The following is a 12,732-nucleotide window of genomic DNA, read 5'->3' as shown; positions in this document are numbered from 1 at the left end:
AGGAATTGTCACGAAAAGAGGCTCCAGGACCTTCCTGCTTCCCAAGGGTAGGAAACACAGGGAGCACGGACGCACTTCAGTGCTAGTCACACTTCCCTTCCTCTGCAAGGAAACCCAGAGCATGGGAAAAGCTAAAATAATTCAAAATAGGTTTGCTAATTTGAGATTTCTGGATAATGAACTGATTTTTTTTTTTAATAAAATGCTGCTGGATCTCATCCCTTAGTACCATCGAGCATAGAAAGGGTCAGGTAGCTTTGAAGACTGGATAACAGGAAAAAGACAAAATCTGGAAGAATGGCAGAAGGGCAGCACTTAAAGGGCTTTTAATAAAGTTTTTGTTCATGAAAAGAGCCTCAGCACAAAGGACCTCACTGCCCCAGTAGGTCCCAGCATGACCACAAGCCACCAATGTCACAAAATTAAAGTGAGTAACTCCTAAAATATATTAAATTAGAGACTTTTAGCAGCAAAGCAGAAACCATTAGAGCTCTATCATGAGCCATCCTGGCTACCCAGCATCACTCACACCCCACAGGAAGGTGGAGAGGGGATGGGGCTGTCAGAAGCATCACCCACAGATGCACAGCAGGGAAGAGCTGCTGTGGTCAAAGATCACCGTTGCCAAGGGAACAAAAAACCCCAATCCAACCCCAAATATGGTTATGGCACAAACGGATCAATAAGAGCAGAACTGAGAAGATTTTAAAGGGATAAGGTGTAAAGGGACTGATGTGAAATCCAGGGAGCAAAAGGCCAAAGAAGTTTCTGCTTGTAGAAAATTAAAGAAGACACGAGGAAGGAGAAGGTCCCTGAAGCTTCTCAGATATTCAGTGTACAAACAGGGCATGCAGCAAACTTGGTGTTCTGGGGCAGCCTGGAGCTGAGATGGGTGAGGAACAAGCTCAGACAACCACAGCCTCTTCTCCCCCCCCCCCAGCAGATGATCAAAAAGATGAAGGCTTGCCTTCCTGTCAGCTTTAACCCCATTAAATCAGCACACAGAGGAGGTGCCAGCTTGTTCTTCTCAGAACAAGGGATGCAGCATGTGTGGTTCCACTGAACAGCGCAAGGGCAGCACCAACAGCCCTCCCCTCACCCTCCTAACCTGGAAACAGAGACGGATCTGTCCTGGTCCCTCTGTGCTCATCCTTGATGGTCCCAAACCATGGGAATTGATGGGGTCACCCAGAGCTCCTAACCTGGAAACAGAGCTGGATCTGTCCTGGTCCCACTGTGCTCATCCTTGATGGTCCCAAACCCCTCCCTGGGGATTGATGGGGTCACCCAGAGCTACCCCAGGGCTAAGGTGGCATTCAAGGCAGGAATCTGATCCCACTGCTTGCCTGCAGGAGGGGTGCTGTGGGTCAGCACCCCCTGTGCTGGGCTCCAGGGGCACACGGCTGGGCTGGGGGGCACAGCTCTGCCCCTCCAACACCCTGCCATGACCCTGAGCCTCATCCCCTCCAAGGAGCAACCAACCAGCCCCTCACCTGGAGATCTGCATGCACAGCTTGAGCTCACTGCAGTCCCAGCAGTGCCGTGGCCCAGCTGGAGGCATTTCATGCCAAGGTAGTGATTCCGGCTATTGTGCGTGCTGAGAGCCTGGAAAGGGAAATGCTGCCCTGAGCCCGGGCCAGGCACATCATCCCAGCCACCCTGGGCTCCTGGGGTGTCCCCATGCCACTGCTGGAGTGGGATGGCAGCCCACGTGCCTGGGAGGGGAAAGGGGAGGGAAGGGAAGCACAGCTCCCTGGTGTGGATTAAACAGCAGGGCACACTTGCAGAGGAAGGAAATGGAAAGAGGATCAGGAACTGCATCTGCCTGAACCTCAGGCAGTTAAAACAAACTCAGTCTCAAGCTCTTGTTCTTCTCAGTTTCAGGTCAGACTTTTCTAAGCACCTGGGAGGTGCAATTTAGAATCTAAGCAGAAAACTGACTTAATTACTTTAATTGTTTAAAAAAATAATTTTAAATTACTGCTTTTTAACATTAAGGCCAAACAGGCACAGAACTCAGTGTCTCGTGACAGCACAGATGTTTTAATAGAAACAAGAGTCTTCAGAAACATTATTGCTCATCCTTAATGAGTTTAACAACACACAGGGCTCAGCACGTTTCCTTTGGAAAACCTTCCTGCGTGGTTGACTCCAGAAGGAACTGCAGTGCCTGGGCCTAGAGGTAGAGAACACCTTTTCACTGCTAGTTACAGGAGGGGAAGAGAAGGTGAGGGTTAGTCAGAACACTGAACCCCTTGGAAAGAGGCCATTTCCAGCAGTGTCAACTTCCCAGCAGCCCCTAATTAGGGAGAATTTGCAGGAATAAATAAACTGGCAGTGCTACAAGCGTGCACTCCACTTCCAGATGTGCATGTCTCATTTTCACGTGGTGTCCGAGGCAGAGCTGGAAACTCCATCCAAGGGGAGGAGGCGGGCACAGCCCAGCCCCTCCGCAGCCCCACGGGCACAAACCCCACACATCCCAGCTGCCTTGGGCACTGTCCTTCACCCCTCCAGCACTCCCCATCCCTCTCCCATCACACGTGGCCCCCAGACCCCCGTGGGACCCTCCCAATCCCCCTGCAGGGCAGGGCGTAAGCTGGGGAATCGCCTCTTGCGGCCCCTGCTGCTCCCTGAGCCGCCTGCTCACGACCTTTTCAACCCAAAACTTTCCAGTCATAAATATACCAGCCTCATGGCGGGGAACTTGCTTTTCTTAAGCTTCTCCCTGCTTCTCAGAGAGCCATTTCCAGCAGCTCCTGCTCCCTGCGCCAGCCCCCGGTTGTTTCCCCTCGCTCCTCCGAGATACTCCAGGCACACAGCAATATCTGCTGCAGCATAAAGACCCTAAAACTCCCTGTAAAGCCTCACAAGCTGCAGATCAGGCCTCAGGAGCAGCTGTACCCCCTGATCTCCCTGCTTACCATCAAAGGTTTTATTATTATTATTATTCTTTTTTTGACATAAAGCAGTTTGATAAGAACAATTCCCAGATGGAGCTGCAGCCCCACACCCACTCAGCTTCCTCTGGGCAGCATGGACACAGTGTGGGAGCTCACTGCACAGCAGGAGGAGGACACAAGGGCAGGGGGAGAGGAAGGAGAGGAAGAATGAGCACAATTTTCCTTTCCTTTTAAAGGTTTTGGCAGACAGCAGTGAAAGCACCAGTGGGGATGCTGAGGTGTGATCGTCAGCATCCACACAGCACCAAGCACCACTGGTGGCTTCCCTTTGCTCCAGCTCCACCACACAGGGATGGGAAAGGTGCACAAGAGGACAGGAATTGCTGTCAAAGTCCATGGGGTGTCTCCATGCAGATGGGAATGGATGCCTGGCCAGGGGAAACGTCCTCAGTTCCACCACTGCTGCTTGGGAGAGCCTGGCAAGTCTGACATGGGCACACAGCGTTAGGCAGGATTGGTGGTGTTAAACTGCTCAGCTCAGGGAGTGCAAATGGGAAAGAGATGAAGCACCCTGGGGAGCAGCTGCCCTCAGCACGGGCAGGCTCTGCCTTGGCTGTTACACCTCATTAAACCACCCTCATGAAAAGTCTGTCACAGCCCTCTCAGACTCGCACACAACACACCCAAGGCAACTCCCATTAGCCAGATCCCAGGATAACCCCAGACACATCCAGGATAACTCCCACTAACCAGATCCCAGGATAATCCCAGACATATCCACGGTTAATTCTCATTAACCAGATCCCAGGATATTCCCAGACACACCCGAGGTAACCCCCACTAACCAGATCCCAGGATAACCCCAGACACATCCAGGATAACTCCCATTAACCAGATCCCAGGATTATCCCAGACACACCCAAGGTAAATTCCACTAACCAGATCCCAGGATAATCCCAGACACTTCCAAGGGTAATTCTCACTAACCAGATCCCAGGATAATCCCAGACACACCCGAGGTATCCCCCACTAGCCAGATCCCAGGATAACCCCAGACACATCCAGGATAACTCCCATTAACCAGATCCCAGGATAATCCCAGACACACCCAAGGTAAATTCCACTAACCAGATCCCAGGATAATCCCAGATACTTCCAAGGTTAATTCTCACTAACCAGATCCCAGGATAACCCCAGACACACCCGAGGTAACCCCCACTAACCAGATCCCAGGATAATCCCAGACACTTCCAAGGTTAATTCTCACTAACCAGATCCCAGGATAACCCCAGCAGTATCCAGTGATGGATGGAGCCAGGCTGTGCTGGGCACCACTAAAGAAACAACCCTGAGCTGTGGGTGCAAGGGATCGACCCCAAACACAGGAGGCAGCCCAGGAGCTCAGACTCCAGTTGATGCAGGAAAAGCATGGCAAGGGGAATGGCAGAGCCCTCTCCAAGCAGGTCTCCCACAGCAGCTTTTGTTCCCCAATCCATCTTGCAAACACCCAGCACTGCCTACTCAGCATCTTCTACAGATGCAGAACTGTTTCACAGCTGATTTAACAATATGGACTGAAAAAAATAAAAAGCAATGAGTCAATGTTTTTAGGGGAATTTCCTCCGGTTTCCTCTCCCTTTCCCCTGCTCAGCCCTGCCGCCTGGCCCAGACCCTGCCTGAGGCTTCCCTACTGCAGGGCACTTGTTCCTGCTGAGATTAAATCATTGCTGCAGGAGAGGAGTGATGCTGTCACCAGCCCCTCAGGCTCAGCCTGTCTGCTGGAACAGACTGTCAAACACCCAGCCTCCCCCTGAGCAGGACAACACCTGGGCTTCCCCCTCCAGCCTGCCTCAGTGCAGCCTTCCAAGAGCCACCACTGGCACACACGGCTGGCCGCTGGGGATTTCAGCCTCCAGAGACAAAAGAGGATTGAAAAACACAGAAAAAAATCAGCTGGGAGATGTGCTGCAAGCAGGCCAAAAGCAGGGGCCATCCAGCGTTTCCCTAAATGGAAAGGGGCCCGTGAGCACTCTGGGGACAGAGCAGCAGGCACGGAGAGAGGGCACCAAGCCAGGAGGGAGAGGGGGAGATTTCCAGCAAGCAATGCAACGGGAGAGAAACTCCCACTGGCAACCCCCCAAGAAGCAGTAAAACCCTGGGGCTGGGCCGAGTTTGGGGGCTGGAAGAGGGCAAAGCTCAGCAGCTGAGCTGCCCCCAGCTGTGGGACACAGCCCTTCCTGGACAGGGGCACACAGCATCTCGCTGGGCAATCAGCTCTGACACTCGTGCTTCCAAATGAGCAGAGCAGAGTTCAGATGTCCTCAAGGAGCAGAGCTGGCCCTGCTCCTCTGCACTGACAGCCAGGGCTGGGCTCTCTCTCAGCCCAACTTTTTTGTGCCCATAAACCCCCGTGGCCAAGCCCAGCAGGGGAAGGGGAGCAGAGCAAATTCTCCATTGCAAGGAGATGTGCTCAGTGCCATCACACCAAGCCACAAGGAGGTTGTGTGCTGTCTCTTCTGCCATCCCCAGACTGCAGGCACACTTGCCACCCCATCACCCACTCCTTCTTTGATGAACTCAGCATTACAGGGCTGACTTTTTTTATTACTTCATTCTACCAAGTGCCCATAATAACCACACCAGCTCAGGGAGTATTGGACTTGATGTTCCACCAAAAGAATTAAACTGCCTTCTTTTACGAGAAGTTAAAATAAGGTAGAAACTAAATCTGAAATGGTTTTCCTTATAAAGGAATGACAGGAGGAAAAAGCTGGATGCATTAAGCATCAGCAGGGACTGGCAGTGTCTATAAACTCAGGGAATTTGTTATTCCCACACAAGTAATCAGCCAGGTTTACCTTGACACAAGGGAATAAACTGTCAGCCTGGGGCTCTGTCCTTTGATAATTTCCTTCTCCTCACACCTCCAGAAAAATCTCCCACACCACAGAACCCCTGGGTTGGTCGGTCCAACAATCAGATGACATTCCTGAGAGACAAATAAAACTGCCCTGCTGCCTCCTTGCAGCTCTGGGGGCCCTGGGGAGCACTCTCCTGCAGAAACACATGCCTTGCCTTGTCAGCAGCACCCTCCTGCAGGAAGGACCTTAACCACTGCAGGGACACTGTGACCACCAGCTCCAGGCACAGGTGGGCACATCCCTGCTGATTCTTTTGCTCTTTTTTCTGCCAGGGTTGGGATTAAATGTGCAAGATGGAATTTCTTGTTGGGCCTCAGATGTTTATTAGTTCTTATCTCTGTTACAGCCTCACAAACCCTGAATTCTACAGCACTTCACTCTAACAAACTAAAAATGGAGCCCTGTCTCTCTCTCTACAAGGCATTTGAAGGATAAACTGTCTAATCAAGAAATGACACCTAAATTATTTTTACTTTTAACCCAATAAACTACCACCCATGCCTGCAATGGGGACTTTTTTATCCAATTACACAAAACCACCCAAACCCATGGAGAAGAAGGTGAAGAAGAAGGCTCAGCCTCTGTCATAAAGCCTCCATCTTGCTTTATATACATTACTATATTCTAAACCCTTAAACTCTACGTTTTCCACCCTGTGATATCACACACTTCTATTCAAACTCCACACCCACAATCCCAGTTCTGTCATTCCATTTTGGAAGCTTCTCCATGGCCTCAGGTGAAATGCAGTGTTCTCTTGGGGGTCAGTGCCTGTCAGCACAGAACGTCTGGAATTCTCAGTGACCAGGGTTCCAACACACCCCAACCAAGGCCACCTCCTCTGCTGCACTTTGGGAGGTGCTTTCCAAACAAACCTTCTCCACAGCGCCTGCTTGGAGCTTGGGAAAGTGTCTCCTGCCAGCTGGAGGCCAGACAGCAATCCCTGCACTGCAGAGGAGTGCTAACAGCCAGAGCAGCCCTGGACACTCACTCAGAGCCTGGTGAGCCGAGGCGGGAGCAGGGCTGGGCTGTCCCTGTTGTCACCATTCCCCTGCACAGCCCAGGCACTCAGCGAGCTCTGGAAGAGGATGCTCTCGTGCAGCTCTTGATGAGCCAGGCCTCATGGAAGCAGCCAGAGGCCAATTTGCACATAAACAGCCAATTAGCTGGAGAAGGAGATGCCCACTTGGTCGCTTGCCAGTCTGGAGACAGATTTAAGACATGCGGGAATTCAATCTCCGGTCCAGATATCACTGTGGCCAAACAGGCCACCTCCTTTGCTGGCCTCTGGGAGAGCCTCTGGCAGCACAATAAAAGGAGTATTTAGCTTGAAAAAACTGGATGCCGACGAGGCAGTTTGCAGCCAAGCTTCGTATAAACACATTGATAATGCTGTTAGCATGGGGCTGGGAGCAGCGGGGCTGCACAGCAACAGCAGGCCTCTGTCTGCCTCAAGAAAGCCCCTTTCTTGCCATGCACACGTTTAATCCATGATCTGTGTCTGCTGCCAGCCACAGCCATGCCAAAACCTGCTCACCTCATCTGTCTTCTGCACATCCAGGGATCCGAGCCAGGCAGGCTCGCCCACAAACCCCTCTCTGCTCTGTGCTGTCCTGCTCTGCGGTGAAACCTCCACCCCGTCCTCACCAAACACCTTCCCCAGAGTTTCACCCACAGGTGGAGGCCAGTGGTGTGCAGCAGCCTCAGCACCCTCAGGTCAGAGGTGGGGAAAAGCTCCTGTGCGAGCAGCTTTGATGGGGCTCATCTCAACCTGACTCTTAGACCAGGAGACAAATTTCTGTGCCCTGCCATGGAATCATGGCGTGGTGGGGTTGGAAGGGACCTTTGAAGGCTTGTGAGAAATGACTGCTCACTTAAAAAAAAAATACAGTTTTATTAAACCTTAACCAAAAAAAAAAAAAAAAAAAAAAAAAAAAAAAAAAAAAACACAAAAAACCCGAAAGGACTGAATAAGGAAAAATTACAGCACTGGGAGCCCCCATGACTATCAGCCACATGCTCATCTACAAAATGGATGTTCTGCCTTTTATATCTTTAGACCCTCTAAAAGTTTTGTCAGCCAGCTCTTTCTCTGCCATCCACTGGTGGTGATTAACTACTCCTATCTTGATTGGAAGTCAGGTGTTGTTACACTGCACCTCTTGGCCTTCTCTGAATGCCCTGACTACTGAGGCTGTTACAAGGGGGTGGGGAAAGAGGACTATGAGGGGGATATATACAATGACATTACTATATAGCCACATAATATCGATCTCTTAACTGTGAGAGCCAACTACTATATTATTCATCTATAACAAATTCTCTGCAACAAACAGGCTGGTCTTCAACTAGATAACATTGCTCAGAGAGCTGTACAGCCCATCCAGGGGACACACCTGAGCCCTGCTGCCTCGCAGGCAGAGAGGCTGGGCTGTTGGAACCCCGGTCACTGAGAATTCCAGACTTTCTGTGCTGACAGGCACTGACCCCCAAGAGAACACTGCATTTCACCTGAGGCCATGGAGAAGGCTTCCAAAATGGAACGACAGAACTGGGATTGTGGGTGTGGAGTTTGAATAGAAGTGTGTGATATCACAGGGGGGAAAATTTAGAGTTGAAGGGTTTAAAATATAGTAATATATATAAAGCAAGATGGAGGCTTTATGGCAGAGGCTGGGCCTTCTTCTTCACCTTCTTCTTCTTCTCCTTCTTCTTCACCTTCTTCTCCATGGGTTTGGGTGGTTTTGTGTAATTGGATAAAAAAGTCCACATTGTGGACCACGGGTGGTTGGTTATTGGGTTAAAAGTAACAATAACTGAGGTGTCATTTCTTAATGGGACAGTTTATCCTTAATAGGCCTTGCAGAGAGAAAGAGGGCTCCATTTTTAGTTTGTTAGAATGAAGTGCTGTAGAACTCATGGTTTGTGAGGCTGTAACGACAGAACTAATAAACATCTGAGTCCCAATAAGAAATTTCATCTTGCACATTTAATCCCAACCCTGGCAAAAAAGAAGTTAAGACTTGACACTGGGGGACAATCTAGCACCAAAACTCAATGTCACCTCTTGCTCACAGAAATTTTCCTGCCCCCATGTCCCCTCTACACCTCTCAGAGAGGGGCTGTCCCAGCTCTGTGGGCAGGAGACAGCCTCACCAGCCACAGGATCAGAGCATCACAGAATTCACAGAATCTCCGGGTTGGAAGAGACCTTCAAGATCATCGAGTCCAGTCCAGCCTCAACACCTCAACTGAACCCTGGCACCCAGTGCCACATCCAGTCTGTTTTAAACACATCCCTGGGCAAGCCATCCCAGAACTTTATCACCTTTCTGTGAAAAACTTCTTCCTAATATCCAGCCTGTATTTCCCTTGGCACAGCTTGAGCCTGTGTTCTCTGGTTCTGTCAGTTCCTGGAGACAGAGCCCAACCCCACCTGAGCAGAGCCACCTTTCAGGAGCTGTAGAGAGTGATAGGGTCACCCCTGAGTCTCCTTTTCTCCTGGTTAAACAACCCCAGCTCCCTCAGTTGTTCCTCACAGAGCTTGTGCTCCAAGCCCCTCACCCCTCATCCCCAGTCTGCTGAGGATTTCATTCACCTTTGGTCACGTTGGTGCAGTCCCAGAATAAAGCCTGGGTGCCCATCCCTGGCAGATCTGCCTTGATGTGGCTGTCACTCTGATTTGTGTCACTCAGCAGCTTTGCTGACTGCTTGAGAAAACGCAGGTTTGTGCAGCTCCTGTCCCTCCTGAGCTCAGCCAGCCCTGCACTGCCTGCAGCCATCTCCAGCTGCAGGGGACACAGACAAGAAACGTCCTGGCACAGGGAGACAATGGCAGCACGAGTCAAACTCCTGGAAATGCACTCGTGGAGACATTCCTGGAGCTCAAAGAAGCAGCCCTTCCCCCTCAGCTCCTGCTGCCACCCTGCATGCCTCACACCTGCTGGCCACCTGCCACCATCCCAGAGTCAATCCTGTGTCACCATAAATGTTTTATTAAAACTATGGAGCAAGCACTTCAGGCACAATGAATATTCATGCTGCCTTCCACAGCTGTGAACTGGGGTCCCAGCACAGCACAAGCTCTGCAGAGCCTTCCCTACCCTCTCACAAGGCACTCAAGTGTGGGAGTTGAACAAGGATCAGTATTATCCACTAAAATAGAGGATGAGCTTTGCAGGAACTGGCAGGCTGGATTGTTTCCAGTTGCTAAAGAAGGCAAATAGTCCAGCCCAGTTCTCTCCCAGTGCCAGATGTGTGGAGCATTAGCAGACTTAAGGATGTGAAGACACCCCATCCCCATCCTGAGAACCAGGCAGTATCCCTCACACACCCCCTGCAATGCCTGTTACTCAGAGGCACTCTCAACTCTCTTTATCTTCTTATTCTATTCTTTTTATTTTCTTATTTTCTTTATATATATATTATTTCTTATTTTCTTTAAATTTTCTTGTTTTCTTTATTTTCTTATTTTCTCTTCTCAATTCTCAAACAATCCTCTTTATTTTCCTGAATTAGGCATTAAAAGAGCATTTTGAAGACGGTGGTTTCCTTCTAGGTCTTGCAGGCTGATAGAGAGAAGAGCTGGCAAAACTCAGGGAAGGCTGTCAAAGGAATAAAGCAAAATAAACCCCTCACCTTAGAAGGAAAGAGCCACAGCCTCTGACAAAGGAAAAAAGTAAAATAAACCCCTCATCTTATAAGGAATCGGCCACAGGCTGTCCACAGTGCAGCACAGCCAGGGCTTTGCCTGGGAAGGACTGATGGAGGTCACATTATGCAACACAAGGATGGTTACTGGGGATGAACTGGGCATCTTCCAGGGAGAAACATCCCAAGCCAAACACAATTCTAGTGTTCCACACGGTCTGGAGCTTCCAGAAAAGTTTCCCACCCCAAAGCCAAGGACCTCTTTGCATCTTATCACCACTCCTGATCTTCTACATGATGACAACTATGCCTTTCAACCACATCCAAAGACAGACTGGGTGTCTGTATCTTTCCTCTATCACAAGGGCTCCCCCAGCCCATACCAGTCACACAGGGATGAATTTCCAGACCCGGCAGATTTTCAGCATTTACAGGCTCTCCTTGGCCTGCATTTCCCTTTAGTGTGCAGCTCTCCTGGAGCAGCATTGGAAGACCCCACAGCCATCAAACTACCCAGACCTCAGTTTTGAGAACAAAATCTTCCAGCCTGCCACTGAAAGGGCCCCACTAAGTGTTAACTGTGCCTTTGCTTCCTTTGCCTCTGACCCTCACACCCAGAGCTGGGAGCTCCTCACAGCCAAGCCCGCTTACAGTGAGCACTGCCTCAGCTCGAGAGCCAAGGAAACCCCTGTGGATTACAGCCATGTGCTGTCAGAAAGGCACAGAGTGTCAGAAATCACCCAAAGGGCCAGGCCCTGTCACAAATGGTCCAGATTTATTGCTCCTCTCCTTCCCTGAGGGAGCTGGAAATCTCAGCGTGCCCTGGCCTCAGGGCAAGCCCATGAACTGCAGCTCCTCAAAGCCCACGTCCTGCTGCTCCACTTCCCCGCTCCACCCAGCCCCAGAAGCTCCCAGAGGTGTGGCATCCTCCTTTGCCTGCCAGCTCGGAGATAAACCTCCACTCCTACGCCTTCCTTGGGTGAAAAACCTGATTGTGGTGGAGCAGGAGTGCAGCATCCCGAGCTGCTGGAAAGTCACATCTGCAGCAGGGCACTGGGAAGGCACAGGAGGTCAGACACTCAGGTGGAGCCACACAAGCAAATCCAAACTCCTGAAGATGACCCTGCTGACCTCTCTCTGTGTGTGGGTCAGCTCCCAATATCTCCAGCAGCAGCAGCCACTGGGATGGCCCGAAGCCACCTCACACCCCACAGCGGGATCGCCGTGGCCTTGTGGCTCCCATCCCTTCCCAACGTGGCTCCCATCCCTTCCCAACCTCACAGAGCTGCCAAAGCTTCTGGGGCAGCTCTGCCTCTTGCAAGGGACTGTCAGCAGTTTGCAGATTGCATGTCCCAGGCTCGTGTATGAAAGAAGGATGTTTATGTAACCCTTGGAAAACGCCAAGCGCAGCAGGATTGCCCGGGAAAATGCGTTCAGCTGCGGGAGCTGGTGGAGCCCTGACAGCCACGTCAGCCCAGATCTCTGCCCTTAACTCACAATAATAAAAGGACAGCTTCCTATTTAATGGAAAAAGGCAAAGTCCTTGCGATGCAAGATGTTCATGGCAGATGCAGCTGATGAGCACAGTATTAAATTCAAGTGGCCACTTCCAGTACTTCCTGAGAGAGAGCAGCTCCCCACAGAGCCAATTCTGCATCTCTGCTGGAAAACACCAGGTTTGCTCATTGCTATTAGTTTTATTTTTTTTTAAAGCAGTTTCTTTTCCAAGCCAGTAACAGGACTGAAAACCAGCCTGGCTTTATTGCTTAAGTCCCTGCAATACCAGTGAGAGGGCTATGAAGGGAATGTTTTTGATGGGTTGTTTTGATGATGGATCTGACATATCTGCTTGGAAAAACAAAATCTTATTCGTGAGCAGCAGTCTGCCTTGGAAAGCAGCTTCACAAATATTGGCAGCTCCTGGTGCTAATTAACTTTCCTAACAATGAGAAAAGTACTAAAAGCATCCAAAAGGCAATGAAGAACAAGCCAGGCACCTGGGAGTCAATTTGTAAAGAACCTGGAGTGAAACATGTGAGAGGCACTGGGAGCTGAGAACCTCGGGCAGGCAGAGGTGGGAATGGCAGGGTTTCAGATGGAGGTGATGCCTCCACACCACCCTCACACAGATACCACACTCTGCATGTCCCCAGACACTGCTGACCTCCACAGTTCAATGCAATTCCTATTTAATATTTAAGTAGAGAAGGAAATATGAGACACGGTTCAATTAACTCAAACAGCTTCTCCCAGATGGC

The 12,732-nt window shown here is 50.5% G+C and overlaps 2 protein-coding genes across 4 annotated transcripts in view; both read right to left on the bottom strand.

Moving 5' to 3' along the window:
* CD7 (CD7 molecule) overlaps positions 1 to 12,732 on the bottom strand; it is a 203,626-nt gene that overhangs the window by 97,664 nt on the left and 93,230 nt on the right. The window lies entirely within an intron of this gene.
* The window catches only part of SEPTIN9 (septin 9), a 143,599-nt gene that overhangs the window by 78,663 nt on the left and 52,204 nt on the right, over positions 1 to 12,732 (bottom strand). The window lies entirely within an intron of this gene.

This window comes from Anomalospiza imberbis, chromosome 19 (assembly GCF_031753505.1).
Source record: "Anomalospiza imberbis isolate Cuckoo-Finch-1a 21T00152 chromosome 19, ASM3175350v1, whole genome shotgun sequence".
NCBI lineage: Eukaryota > Metazoa > Chordata > Aves > Passeriformes > Viduidae > Anomalospiza > Anomalospiza imberbis.
Note: the sequence above shows the minus strand (reverse complement) of the source record. Positions and strands in the feature narration are given on the sequence as shown.